A 14,685-nucleotide genomic window follows, 5' to 3' on the forward strand; every position below is an offset into this window, starting at 1 on the left:
TACCCATTAGAGTATCAATTATCCCATCTCCTTTATTTCGAAATTGATGACCTACACCTCGTTGTCTCTTAGGTTTATAGTATCCTCTACCCACATACCTTGTATAGTCTGGTGAAAGGAACATGCCCTCCCCTGTAATTATTTTATATTTTCCCAACTCGTGTTTTCTCACAATAACCATTATTTATTTATTGAAAAACTTCACGTAGGTGAATTCTGATGGATATAATTTCATCATTAAAGGATATCATACGATTATCTTGGTCGGTTATCCTAAAACTTACTCTGTATATGGTTTTTCCTGACACAGGTAAATAGACAAGATTTTTTGGTTCCATATTAAATTTATAACCAATCGGGGTTGAGTATGCACTGAATGAAAATATTGTATTTGTTCTTATTCCATCGTTATAAGCACCATCAATCAAATCACAATGAATTAATACTGAATTTATACCGGAGGATATTTGGATAACATTATCACTGTAAAACGTCCCGTTATTTTCAATCTTTTTTGAAGAGAAACCCAATAGCTCTCTAAACGAATTTTCAATCGTGAAATCAACTTTATAATTATTTTTAAGTTTAATAGTTGATTTTGAAGTGTGTTTTTGAATATCTATTACAATATTTTTTGGTTCATCACCTTTTTCTTTCATAAGGCGAGAGACTTCTGAAGATATTTGAGAAATCTCGTAAGCTCCAGGTGAAACGGTTATAGTTTTATATCCACTTCCTGGATTATAACTAAACTTGTTGTTTTTCTCTGTGATATTAAAAAGGGTATTGTAAGTTTCCATTGACAACAAAGATGCCTCATATGAGGTAAGGGGGTCAAGTTGTAGTGGGTAAGGGAATGAAGCTGTGTAATCGCTCGTTGTGAAATTAAAACTAAGAATTGTGCTTCTCATCTTATTTAATATCTAATAAAATATCTTTGTATTGACATTTATTAATTATTTTCATGTTCATCAACTGATCTAAAATGGCTGAGGATTCATTAAAACAATTGTTGTTTCCAGCCTTCTTACTACCTAACAACAATAATAGCCTATTAACTAATTGTGATGGGTCATTTGGAAGAAAACTAACACCCGAACCAAGCTTACTTAAAGCATCAATAATATGTTTCTCCTTCTCATTCTTCTTACTTTTACCAGCAACAGAAACTCCATAATCAAGTGCATTTAGCAACTCAATATATACCCTATCTTCCTCTCTTTCCATATCAAGTGGTTCCTCAAAATATTTTGAACCGCTGAATCCGGGGTTTGTTAGAAGAAACATTAATCTTGGAGTTAATTTAACATTTGGTTGAGTAGAACTCAAGAACATCAATTCATCATTAAATATCAATACCTTTTCTTCCACAAGATGAAACACTGCTGGTTCTTCTGTTGGAATGAGACCTGCTCTGGTTTTTGAACCCGCCGAATATTCATTGTTTTGAAGAGCTTCCACAACATAATTAGGGGGTTGATTTACCTCCTCAAGTTTCCGAAATAATCCCTCGTCATCATATTCTAATTCACCTAGTTCTTGTTTTGTTATCTGACTAAAATCTTTGAGCATTTGAAGTTTTTTCGGAGTAAATTCTACCGTGGGAACTGTAGGTGAGTGTTGAGTTTTCAAAAGTGGTTTAAAGAATTTCTCTTGTTTTCTTTCAAAGGCTTCTTCACCAGTTAGTTTCTGTCTCCGTTTCTTCTTTATCTCTTCCTGTTGTTTAACAACTTTTGAAACTAATTGTTGATGTTCCTTAAACTTTCTTTCTCTTTCTTCGGTATTCATTTTCTGTATTTATTTATTGAAAAATATCATTTAGTATCTCATCTTGTTTCACAACAATATATTTATATTTTCCAATCGTGTGTTTCATATAATTTTCAAATTCTTTTTTACTACATAACGTAGAGCAATTATCTCTCCAAAAATTATTTACATCTATTGAATTTAACTTAAATAAAATAAAAGTATTGGCATTGTTTCTTATTGAGCGTCGAGGGAGTTGAAAATATGATTGACTAAGATATATACAATTACAAGAAGAATGTCTCCCTCTTGTATAGTAGCTATCCATTACTGTTTGGTTTCTCTCATTAACACAATCATCAAAGATGACGAGGTTCTTTTTTGATTTATCTAAATCTTGAGGTGAAGGTATATCATCCGTATTATCACTGAGAATACAAGTTATGGGTTTCGATTTTGATTTCTGTGTATCACAAAATAATTGTATTATATCTTCAATATTATAATCATTCAGTTTGTTTTGAAGTTTAAATAAACCGATAATGTCTTCCTTTTTAAGACCTGCATTAAAACCCTGTGAGAGTAGTTGATACTCGGGTTGAAAACTTGACTTTGTAAAAATTATTAAATTATCATAATCTAAAAAATTAGGACCAAGGAGCATCTTTAAAAGTAAACAGGTTTTCCCACATCCGCTTGAACCAACTATTAGACATCTCAATGAATTTGGAATGTTTTTATGGTTATTAAATTTTATCTTATTTTCCCAAACGGGTAAAAAATCATTCATTAATATATTTGGAAAACAAGTCATCCAACTTTTTTTGAGCTATTTTAGAAACTCTATATTTTATCCTGAGTTCGGGTTTAATTTCAAAATAATTCATTATTTTATTTATGTAGTATCTTGTATTAACATTTCCATTAAAATTATTTTGAATAATAAATATCATTAAACCCTTATACATTTCCTCAATACAAAGAGTCTCTTTCCTTGTAAGAAATGGTGTATTATCACCATAATGCTTAACATTCATCTCTCTTATTAATCTTGTAAAGTAATTCATTTTTGGTTCTAATTTAAAAGAGTTATATGTTTTTTTATATTTCTTATTATCATTAATTAGAATATAATCACAGAATAAACATTGTTTATATGAATCCTCATCATTAAGCCCCACTCTATCACAAGCCGGACAATTCTCTAATTTATCATATGGAGAGTCTGGAAATTCTAAATATCCTTCAGAACTTATCATATTTATGTGGTAAATTTTTACTTAAACTAAACGCAAGTTTATTCATTAATAAATACAATGTTTCAAAGCACAAAAGACAAATTTCAATCAATCTCTACTTCGGTGGAAGATATAGAAAAATATGTCAAAGATGTTAAATTGAACAAAGATAAATATGGAAATTTTTGGGTAAAACCAGTTATGGAAAATAACATGAGCCCCTCTATTTCATTTAAAGGAAGAGCTCTAACTATACCTAGAAAGACATCCATTAAAGTAAATCTAACAAAAGTTTCTCCTCTACTCCTGGCAATTTATTCAAAGCTTGAAAAAGTGATTGACCACGATACTTTGAAAAAGAATGATAAGACCATTAATAATTCTAGAGGAGACATTTGTATTTTCTTTAATAATCCAAAGGGTGTAGATCTAAGTAAAATGAATGATGTTAATATTTCTGGTGAAATGTCATTTCGTTCTATGATAGTTAGAGATTATTTAAAGATAACTTTTGATATAAAAATTGTAGAGATTGAATCTGTTAATGAAAGAAAGTATATAGATATTGATGGGAATATTTTTCTTGCTAATTAAATATGAGTCAATACAGCAGTGAAGATTTTACTATTTCATTGAACTCGGACGATAGTGATGATAGTATTTCATTGAACTTGGACGATGGTGATGATAGTATTTCATTGAACACAGATGATAGTTATGATACTAATAGTTTGTGCTCAAATGATAGTTATGAGAGTAGCTTTATTGATGACTGAGTATGATTCTGAGTATTCATGTGATAGTTATGACTTAGATGATTGTGAGTGAAAAAGTGTTTTAGTTTAAGCACAGCGATATATACACAAAGAATTAAGTTAAGCACCCCCCCCGTTTTTTTACAACCTCGCACATTACAAGTTTGTTGTCGTCAAAACAGTGTAATATACCCATGATATTGCTATATTTTCTGGAGAAGTGATATTATGGTCACATAAAAACATAACAATCATGCCGTTTTCAATATTTTATTCTGAATAATTGAAGGTGAAATTTTTTGGGAATTTTAGGCATATTTTCACCTCAATTTAAGTATGGAGCTATAGGTCCATCACGGACAGTGTGGATGACGTTTATGTTTTCTAACGTACAGTCATTGTTCTGAGAAGACCTCTAGCGATCTTTGCGTCAATAACGTGTGTAGGACCCACGTGATCGGATCACTGACTCAACCCTACGTCTCATAGACCCTGTAAGCCGTCGTATGCGTTGCTGTGGCAGGTTGAACCCCCTCGAGCACGTTTGGGACATGTTGGGACGACAAATTGCGAAGATGGTCCCTCCAATAGCCAATCTGGATGAATTGGAACGTGCATTACATCGGGAATGGAACAACCTGCCACAGCAACGCATACGACGGCTTACAGGGTCTATGAGACGTAGGGTTGAGTCAGTGATCCGATCACGTGGGTCCTACACACGTTATTGACGCAAAGATCGCTAGAGGTCTTCTCAGAACAATGACTGTACGTTAGAAAACATAAACGTCATCCACACTGTCCGTGATGGACCTATAGCTCCATACTTAAATTGAGGTGAAAATATGCCTAAAATTCCCAAAAAATTTCACCTTAAATTATTCAGAATAAAATATTGAAAACGGCATGATTGTTATGTTTTTATGTGACCATAATATCACTTCTCCAGAAAATATAGCAATATCATGGGTATATTACACTGTTTTGACGACAACAAACTTGTAATGTGCGAGGTTGTAAAAAAACGGGGGGGGTGCTTAACTTAATTCTTTGTGTATATATAAAACGGAGCTGTAAAGCTCAAAAGTGTTTTATTTTAAGCACAGTGATATATATAAAACACCACGTTTTCTCACGCTATAAATATGGTTTATTGTGATACTTGCGAGAAGGAAGTAAAATATTATAAACAACATATTCTCACCGCAAAACATACATACAACATTTTAAACAAACTTTCCCCTCTTCCACCTGAAACAAAACACTGTTCTACATGTAATAAAAATATCCTCAAGAAAGGCTTCAAAATACATCTTAAAACAAATCTACATTTATCAAATTTTATCACAACTAAAAACTCTGATGGAGCATTCAAAGGACATATTAAAATAAGAGTCTTTAACTTCAAACCTCCTGAACCAGAGTCTATAGTTGATGCTGTAGAAATAGTTAAACCTGCTGTTCAAACGTTGATTGAAAAAACACTAAAGGAAATGAAACCACTTAAATTTTATATGGGAGTAAAATTAGAAATGACAAAGGATGAAGGAGTTATAGATGCACCATACATGAGAACTGAGCCACACTTTATATCTTCATATCAAGATTTTAAAACATCAGGAGTCTATGATGAACTTATTAAACAAGAGCAAGATGTGGATAATTCAATCGTAGGAAGTGGATTCAATATAGGAAAAATTATTTACATAGACATTCATATTCTTAAATCAGATCCTCTAAAAGCTTCTTCTTACATTGATTTACCCAGTGTTATCAAAAATAGAAAAGCAGTTATCAATATCAAAAATAAAGACAATAAATGTTTTCTCTGGTCTATTTTAGCACACTTACATCCTCCACATTTTCATGATGAAAGAGTATCTCATTATAAAAAATATGAGAATACATTAAATACGAAAGATCTAAAGTTTCCGATGACTTTAAATGATATTCCTAAATTTGAAAAGATGAATAATTTATCAGTTAATGTTTATGGTCTAACAGAAACAAACAACATTCAGGTTTTAAAGCTTTCTGACAATTGTAAACAAACTCATATTAATCTTCTATATTTTAATTCAGACGAAAATTCACATTATACATACATCAAAGATATTGCTAAATTAATAAAACCACAAGTCTGTAAGAGAACAAATAAAATATATATTTGTTTGCGTTGTCTTAACTTCTTCAATTCACAAGAAAGATTAGATAAACATTCAAATTATTGTGGCGAACATAAATCAACGGTAATCAATATGCCTAAAGAAGGCTCAAAGATCACATTCAAAGATGAAAATAAAAAGATCAAACATCCATTTGTTATATATGCTGATTTTGAAAGTATTTTAGAAAAAATTGATACTGCTTCTCAAGATCCAAAAGAATCATACACAAATAAATATCAAAAACATACTCCTTGTGGTTTTTGTTATTATATCAAATCATCCGTTGGTGATAAATATAACAAGTTAGAGATGTATAGAGGCTCAAATACCCCAGAGGAGTTTGTGAAACGACTAGAAAAAGACTGTGTTCGATTAACCAAGATAATGAGAGAAACCAATAAACCAATGTCCTTAACAAGTAAAGAAAAAAGGGAATTTATAAAAAACAATGTCTGTCATATTTGTGAGGAGAAAATTGGTAAAGGTCTAAAGGTTAGAGACCATTGTCATCTCACTGGTAAATATAGAGGTCCGGCTCATCAAAGTTGTAATATTAATTATCAACTCCCCTCTTTCATTCCTGTCTTTCTTCATAACAACGCTCATTATGATACACATCTATTTATCAAGGAACTCTCAAAGACTTCTGGAAGTATCTCAGCAATTCCAAACACGGATCAGAAATACATTTCATTCACAAAAACAATTCACACATCTCCTATTACTCATATCAGATTTCTTGATACATTTAAATTCATGGCAAGTCCATTGGTTAACTTGGTTCAAAATCTAAAAGAGTTTCCATGTCTTTCAGAGTATTTTTTAGATAAAGATTTTCTAACACAAAAGGGAATTTACCCCTATGACTATATGGACTCATTTGAGAGATTCAATGAAACACAACTTCCTTCAAAAGAAAATTTCTATAACAAATTAAATAATAGTCATATATCTGATAAAGATTATGTACACGCACAAAATGTTTGGGAAAAATATAACATCAAGAATCTTGGCGAGTATCACGATTTGTATCTCAAAACTGATGTGCTTTTATTGGCCGATGTATTTGAAGCCTTTAGATCTGTTTGTCGCACTGGATATGGATTGGATCCTGCTCACTACTACACAGCACCTGGATTGGCCTGGAGTGCGATGTTGAAAATGACAAAACAAGATTTGGATTTGATAATCGATGTTGATATGCTTTTGATGATTGAAAAGGCAAAAAGAGGTGGAATTTCACAAGTCTGCTCGAGTAGATACGCAAAAGCAAATAACAAATATCTTCCAAATTATGATCCAACGAAAGAGAGTTCTTACTTGATGTACTATGACGCGAACAACCTGTATGGCTGGGCAATGTCTCAGGCTCTTCCTTATGGAAAACTTAGATGGGTAAAGGAAAAAGACTACAAAAACGTTTTACAAGATGTATGTATCTCTACACAAAAAGAATTGGATGAAGAAAAAGTTGGTTATTATTTTGAAATTGATTTAAAATATCCAGAGGAACTCCATAACCTACACAAAGATCTCCCATTTGCTTGTGAGAAAGAAAGTCCAAAGAAAGAATGGTTGAGTGATTATCAACGATCGCTTGATATAGGTGAATCAACAGAAAAATTACTTACTACATTATATAACAAGAAAAATTATGTTCTACACCAAAGAAATTTGCGACAATATTTATCAAAAGGTCTAAGAGTAGAGAAGATCCATAGGGTTCTAAAGTTCAATCAAAGTCATTGGTTAAAGGGGTACATTGATTTTAATACACAAAGAAGAACAGAGTCAAAAACAGATTTTGAGAAAGACTTTTATAAATTAATGAATAATGCGGTCTTTGGTAAGACTATGGAGAATGTGAGGAAAAGACAAAATATCAGACTATCAACATCTTGGGAACAAGCATCAAAATTAATTAATAGACCGAGTTTTACTCGAGCTGAGGTCTTTACTGAGAACTTTTGTGCGATCCATTTGATTAAAGAGAGTATTGAAATGAACAAACCTATTTATATTGGAACAACAATTCTTGATTTATCAAAGTCATTAATGTATGATTACTTTTATAATAACTTGAGGAAGAAATATCAAAATGATGTTAATCTACTTTATATGGATACAGATAGTTTTATTTTGAAAATTAATACCAACGATGTTTATTCAGACATGAAAAGAGACATTAATATCTATGACACGAGTAATTACAGTCCAGAGAGTGAGTTGTTCTCTTCTAAAAATAAAAAGGTGATTGGAAAGTTCAAGGATGAATTAGGAGGAAATGTTATGAGTGAATTTGTGGGATTGAGGTCAAAGGCTTATGCTTATAAATACATTGTGAATAACGTTGAAAAGACTGATAAGAAGTTAAAAGGTGTAAAGAAAAATGTTATTAAAGAAACAATAAACTTTAAGGATTATTATAACTGTTTAACAACAAAGAAAGAAGAGTTTAGAAAGATTAATGGAATAAGAAGTTATAAACATCAATTATATTCAGAAGAGATAAATAAGAAAGCATTGGGGGCTTTTGATGATAAGAGGTTTATTTTAGAAAATGGAATTGATAGTCTCCCTTATGGTTATATAAGTATATAAGTGATAAGATATATATAAGTGATAAGATATATATAAGTGATAAGATATACATAAGTGATAAGATATATATAAGTGATAAGATATATATAAGTGATAAGTTAAAAAGGGGGGGGGGGGGGGTTGGGGATTTTAACGGGCTACCGCCGCCTTTTTTACTATTATATAAATGATAGAACCAAGTATCAACCAGACTAAAGAGTGGAGGTGTAATCAACCTTGGTATATAAATGGAAAACATAATGAATGTGAAAAATATCAAATAGGTATAATTGAAAAGGCAACTGGTAAAAAAGTTCACAAAACAAATAAGAGAATTAATTTAAATACCGGTGAATTGGGTAAAAAAGATGGAAATATTTTTGAGTGGACGGAAAACTTTGATGGTTGTCAGGAAAATATATACTTTAATTTAAAAATGGTATGTGGCACTGGAGGCGCTCAAATAAGAACATTGAGGGAGGTTTACCATTTTATCTTAGCTCAGTTAAAATATCTTAATAAAGAACCAAACTCAAACATATTTTTTGTTAATGTATTAGACGGTGAGGAGAGTTGTAGGAGAATTAAATTATTTCCCACACATAAACAAATATTTGTAGGGTCGTTGTTTGAGTGGGTTATATTCACCAGATGATATTAAGAGTAAAAGGTTAAAAGGTTCATAAGGTCAGAAGGATCACAGGTGTTTAAGTGGTCTAATGAATAAGGATAACATGTCAAAAGGTTAGAAGGTTCGTAAAGAACAGGGTGAGAGAAATAGAGGTCTTTAGGGGCAATGAGGGAGGGAAAGAATTAATATGGAAGTGAATGGGTCAATGTTTGAGTGGGTCAAAGATTAATCTGCCAGATGATATGTAGAAGAAGGATGATAGGTCTATAAGAGAAAACAAATATTTGTAGTGTTTGAGTGGTCTAATGAACAACATTAAGGATAGGTACTACAGACAAAAGGTTCATAAAGATGAGGGTGGGAGAAATAGAGGTGTTTATGATTTTTGAAAAAGACAAGGGGGTAAATGACATTAGATAGGGATTTCCCATGTTAAACGGAGGTGTCCCAGAAGCAACATTATTACACTACTAATGTGAATTCCCGATAAAGTGTAAACTGCAAAGTTTACAAAACAATGCACACAAACATCACTTCCAGCTCCAAATACCTTTCAGGAAGTACGACACCACATGTACAACACCACACCTTTAACGTCTTCCCTCTCCAACATAAAATGTTTGTTTTCAATTCCTCGTTTCAAGGTGATATTTTGTCCAGGTACTGCTAAAAGGAAGGATTTTGAAAATGTCAAAAAGGTGATTTATGTTCTCCATTGTTCAAGTTCATAATTCAATTGAAATAAAATAAAGATAAAGGTTGTAGAAAAAAAAAAAGAAGACATTAAAGGTTGTAGAAAAAAAGAAGAAGATATTAAAGGTTGTAGATAAAAAAAAAAAGATATTAAAGGTTGTAGAAAAAAAAAAGATATTAAAGGTTGTAGAAAAAAAAAAAAGATATTAAAGGTTGTAGAAAAAAAAAACATATTAAAGGTTGTAGAAAAAAAAAAGAAGACATTAAAGGTTGTAGAAAAAAAAAAGAAGATATTAAAGGTTGTAGATAAAAAAAAAAACATATTAAAGGTTGTAGAAAAAAAAAAGAAGACATTAAAGGTTGTAGAAAAAAAAAAGAAGATATTAAAGGTTGTAGATAAAAAAAAAAAGATATTAAAGGTTGTAGAAAAAAATAAATAAAGGTATTAAAGGTTGTAGAGAAAGAAAAAAAAAGATATTAAAGGTTGTAGAAAAAATATATATATATTAAAGGTTGTAGAAAAAAAAAGACATTAAAGGTTGTAGAAAAAAAAAAGGATATTAAAGGTTGTAGAAAAAAATAAAAAAGATATTTAAGGTTGTAGAAAAAATAAAAGATATTAAAGGTTGTAGAAAAAAAAAAAATTTAAAGGTTGTAGAAAAAATAAAAGAAGATATTAAAGGTTGTAGAAAAAGAAAAAGAAAAAGATATTAAAGGTTGTAGAAAAAAATGGAAAAAGTTATTAAAGGTTGTAGAAAAAAAATGAAGACGTTTACCGCTGTTGATGCAGCAACTTTTACACCACCTTAGTTACCGCGTTACATTAGTTATTTGAGGAGATTACATTGTTGCAGGGAAACATTGTGGTGCACAGGTAGTTATCCCCCCACGTACCCCTCCCTCCCCACCATCTTTACCTCTGCCACCAAAGGTGGATGGAGGTTATGGTTTTACCCATGGCTTGTCTGTCTATGAGCAGGATATCTCCAGAGGTTGTGGACAGATTCGGACGGAATTAGGTGGAGAGGTTGGGTGTGGGACAAGGACAAAATTATTAAATTTTGATGAAGATCTGGATCCGAGATTTTTCACCGTTGAGAGATGGGAGCAAAAACGGACAGGTAGCACCATATCTCAAAAAGTTAGACGGATTCAGACGAAACTTGGTGGGACAAGTTGGTTGTGTGACAAGGACAAATCAATTTGATGTTGGTGAAGATCCCAATATGGACCCAGACACAATATTTTTATTTTTTGATTCTCCACCATTGAGAGATGGAGCTAAAATCTATATATACACAAAGAATTAAGTTAAGCACCCCCCCCCCCGTTTTTTTACAACCTCGCACATTACAAGTTTGTTGTCGTCAAAACAGTGTAATATACCCATGATATTGCTATATTTACTGGAGAAGTGATATTATGGTCACATAAAAACATAACAATCATGCCGTTTTCAATATTTTATTCTGAATAATTGAAGGTGAAATTTTTTGGGAATTTTAGGCATATTTTCACCTCAATTTAAGTATGGAGCTATAGGTCCATCACGGACAGTGTGGATGACGTTTATGTTTTCTAACGTACAGTCATTGTTCTGAGAAGACCTCTAGCGATCTTTGCGTCAATAACGTGTGTAGGACCCACGTGATCGGATCACTGACTCAACCAATCACTTTTTTACACTTTGATCACTCAATTTCATCAATGGATAATTGCTAATGTCATACCAATCATTATTTGATCTCACATACCTTAGAATATATGCCAATGTATACATATACACAAAGAATATATATTAGGGGGTGCTTACCTTAATTCGTTGTGTAGGGGTGCTTAACTTAATTCTTTGTGTATATATAGCACGATATCTCAAAACGTGGACGAGTTATGACAAAACTTGGTAGAGGAGTTGGTCAGGTGACCAGAAGAAACCGATTCGTTATTGGTTCAGGTGCGGATCCAGATCCAGCCTATCAGTGGGAATGTGGGATAGAAAACGTAAATTGTTCAGCCTGGTGGAGGTACGCGCTCCTCCGAGTACCATTCCACTTGTTTAAGAGTTTCTCAGGTGGACTTCAATGTGCACCTTTTATCCGAATCCCAAAGGACTTGCTAAGTCCAAAATAAGTCCGTTGGGTTGTGGATGAAACCGGTTAGACCACGACACAAATACATAGACATTTACACCGCAAGCTAAACAAACAACAAAAAAACCTTCTTTGCTTTCAAGCGATCATTTGAAATCAACAAAGCAAACGAGAGGCAGATAGACAGAGATAGACAGGTAGATAGATAGATAGACAGACAGATAGACAGAGAGATAGACAGAGAGATAGACAGACAGACAGATAGCCAGACAGACAGAGATAGACAGATAGCAGAGAGATAGACAGACAGATAGAGATAGACAGAGATAGACAGAGATATACAGACAGACAGAGGACAGACAGACATAGACAGACAGATAGACAGAGATAGACAGAGATATACAGACAGACAGACAACAGACAGACAGACAGATAGATAGATAGATAGATAGCCACATCTGTACCCCTCAAAAAAATACTTAAAGGCCTACCTGCGTCTTTGATCATCAAACTAGTGAAGCCGTTCAGTTAGTCTCAGTAACCTATGTGAGTTAGTCTCAGTAACCTATGTGAGTTAGTCTCAGTAACCTATGTGAGTTAGTCTCAGTAACCTATGTGAGTTAGTCTCAGTAACCTATGTGAGTTAGTCTCAGTAACCTATGTGAGTTAGTCTCAGTAACCTATGTGAGTTAGTCTCAGTAACCTATGTGAGTTAGTCTCAGTAACCTATGTGAGTTAGTCTCAGTAACCTATGTGAGTTAGTCTCAGTAACCTATGTGAGTTAGTCTCAGTAACCTATGTGAGTTAGTCTCAGTAACCTATGTGAGTTAGTCTCAGTAACCTATGTGAGTTAGTCTCAGTAACCTATGTGAGTTAGTCTCAGTAACCTATGTGAGTTAGTCTCAGTAACCTATGTGAGTTAGTCTCAGTAACCTATGTGAGTTAGTCTCAGTAACCTATGTGAGTTAGTCTCAGTAACCTATGTGAGTTAGTCTCAGTAACCTATGTGAGTTAGTCTCAGTAACCTATGTGAGTTAGTCTCAGTAACCTATGTGAGTTAGTCTCAGTAACCAATGTGAGTTAGTCTCAGTAACCAATGTGAGTTAGTCTCAGTAACCTATGTGAGTTAGTCTCAGTAACCTATGTGGTGAGTTTGGTCAGTGGACAACAAGGTGACGATTATTGCTCACGGTACCTGGTCACACCTGAGACAGTACCTGGTCACACCTGAGACCGTTATCCCAAATGGGAAAAGCCCATTTGGTCCTGTTTTGTTGATAATGCAGCAATTCAAACTGGAATAGGAAGATCTTGAGCAAAGAGCAGTAAATGCAGAATTGCCTGATCAACCTGGAGAGAAGCAAAGCCTTCCACACCACTGGAATCTCAAGACAGGTAGCCATTCACTGCCCCACACGTGGCAAGTTGGACAGGTGTTTTTATACATCTTACATTTGATGTTGCTCTTCCTGCCCTCTCCTACCTCTATATTCACCTGCTCATCTTCCTAAAGCCAAACCGCATGTCCACCTGAATTCATTCGTCACCTTCTTATCCCAAATATGGAATCGTTTCCCTGTACCCCTTGGCTCATCCTTCACTCTTTCAAATGCACTGCCCATCACTACCTCCCACTCTCGCCCACGAACATCCACGTCATCTACCATTTGGTGAGCAGAGAGGCAACAAAGCCACGCCCATTAGCAAGTCGAAAGGGTTCAACGACCAACCAGGACGAGGCACAATTGATGGATTTTGGGCTGACCAACTCCCTCCCTTTTCCTGAAGTTTTCCAGCCGAGGGTAAAAGTTTATTCCAGTGTTATTTGAGATTGGATCAGGTGTCCAAGTTTAAACATCCATCTTTGAAAACCACAGACAGCTCGTACACCTTTCCATCAAGGTACAATTATGACCAGGTTTGACTTGAAAAGTTCCACAAATTACGCCAGTTAGTATGGGAATGGGAATGGGAAGGGGAAGGGGAAGGGAAAAAAAAAAAAACCTTGAAAATATCACAGGGCAAACACAGTTACTTCAACACGTCTGATGTGAATTTGAAGGAGTCCATGTTGGGATATTAATCTGATGAGCACAAATCAAAGCATTCATTGCCATTCGCCAAGTTAAAATACAAACACCAAGTTAACAAGCACGAAGTTAACAACAATTTAAAATACAAACACCACATTAACAAACACAAACTTAAACACAAAGTTAACACACACCAAGTAAACACACACCAAGTAAACACACACCAAGTAAACACACACCAAGTAAACACACACCAAGTAAACACACACCAAGTAAACACACACCAAGTAAACACACACCAAGTAAACACACACCAAGTAAACACACACCAAGTAAACACACACCAAGTAAACACACACCAAGTAAACACACACCAAGTAAACACACACCAAGTAAACACACACCAAGTAAACACACACCAAGTTAACGCACAATTAACACCAAATTAACAAGCACGAAGTTAACACCAAGCTAAAATACAAACACGAGGTTAACATCCACCAAGTTAACACACACCATGCTAACAAACACGAACTTAACACCAAGTTAACACACCATGCTAACAAACACGAACTGAACCCCAAGGTAACACACCATGCTAACAAACATGAACTGAACACCAAGTTAACAAGCACGAAGTTAACACCAAGTTAAAATACAAACAGCAAGTTAAGCACGAAATTAACACAAAGTTAAAATACCCACACGAAGTTAACAAACACCAAGTTAACAAACACCAAGTTAACAG

General features: G+C 33.7%; 1 protein-coding gene across 6 annotated transcripts in view; it reads right to left on the bottom strand.

The window, feature by feature from the left end:
• The window catches only part of LOC137434540 (myosin-10), a 159,225-nt gene that overhangs the window by 144,120 nt on the left and 420 nt on the right, over window positions 1-14,685 (bottom strand). For 2 of the 6 annotated variants that reach the window (XM_078785663.1, XM_068127667.2), the window contains exon 2: window positions 9,672-9,787. The exons of the other annotated variants lie outside the window; for them this stretch is intronic. The gene's annotated coding sequence lies outside the window, so the exon portion shown is untranslated. The remainder of the gene's footprint in view (window positions 1-9,671; window positions 9,788-14,685) is intronic. 6 annotated transcript variants of the gene reach the window in all.

This window comes from Myxine glutinosa, chromosome 10 (assembly GCF_964187855.1).
Source record: "Myxine glutinosa chromosome 10, kmMyxGlut1.1, whole genome shotgun sequence".
NCBI classification, from domain to species: domain Eukaryota; kingdom Metazoa; phylum Chordata; class Myxini; order Myxiniformes; family Myxinidae; genus Myxine; species Myxine glutinosa.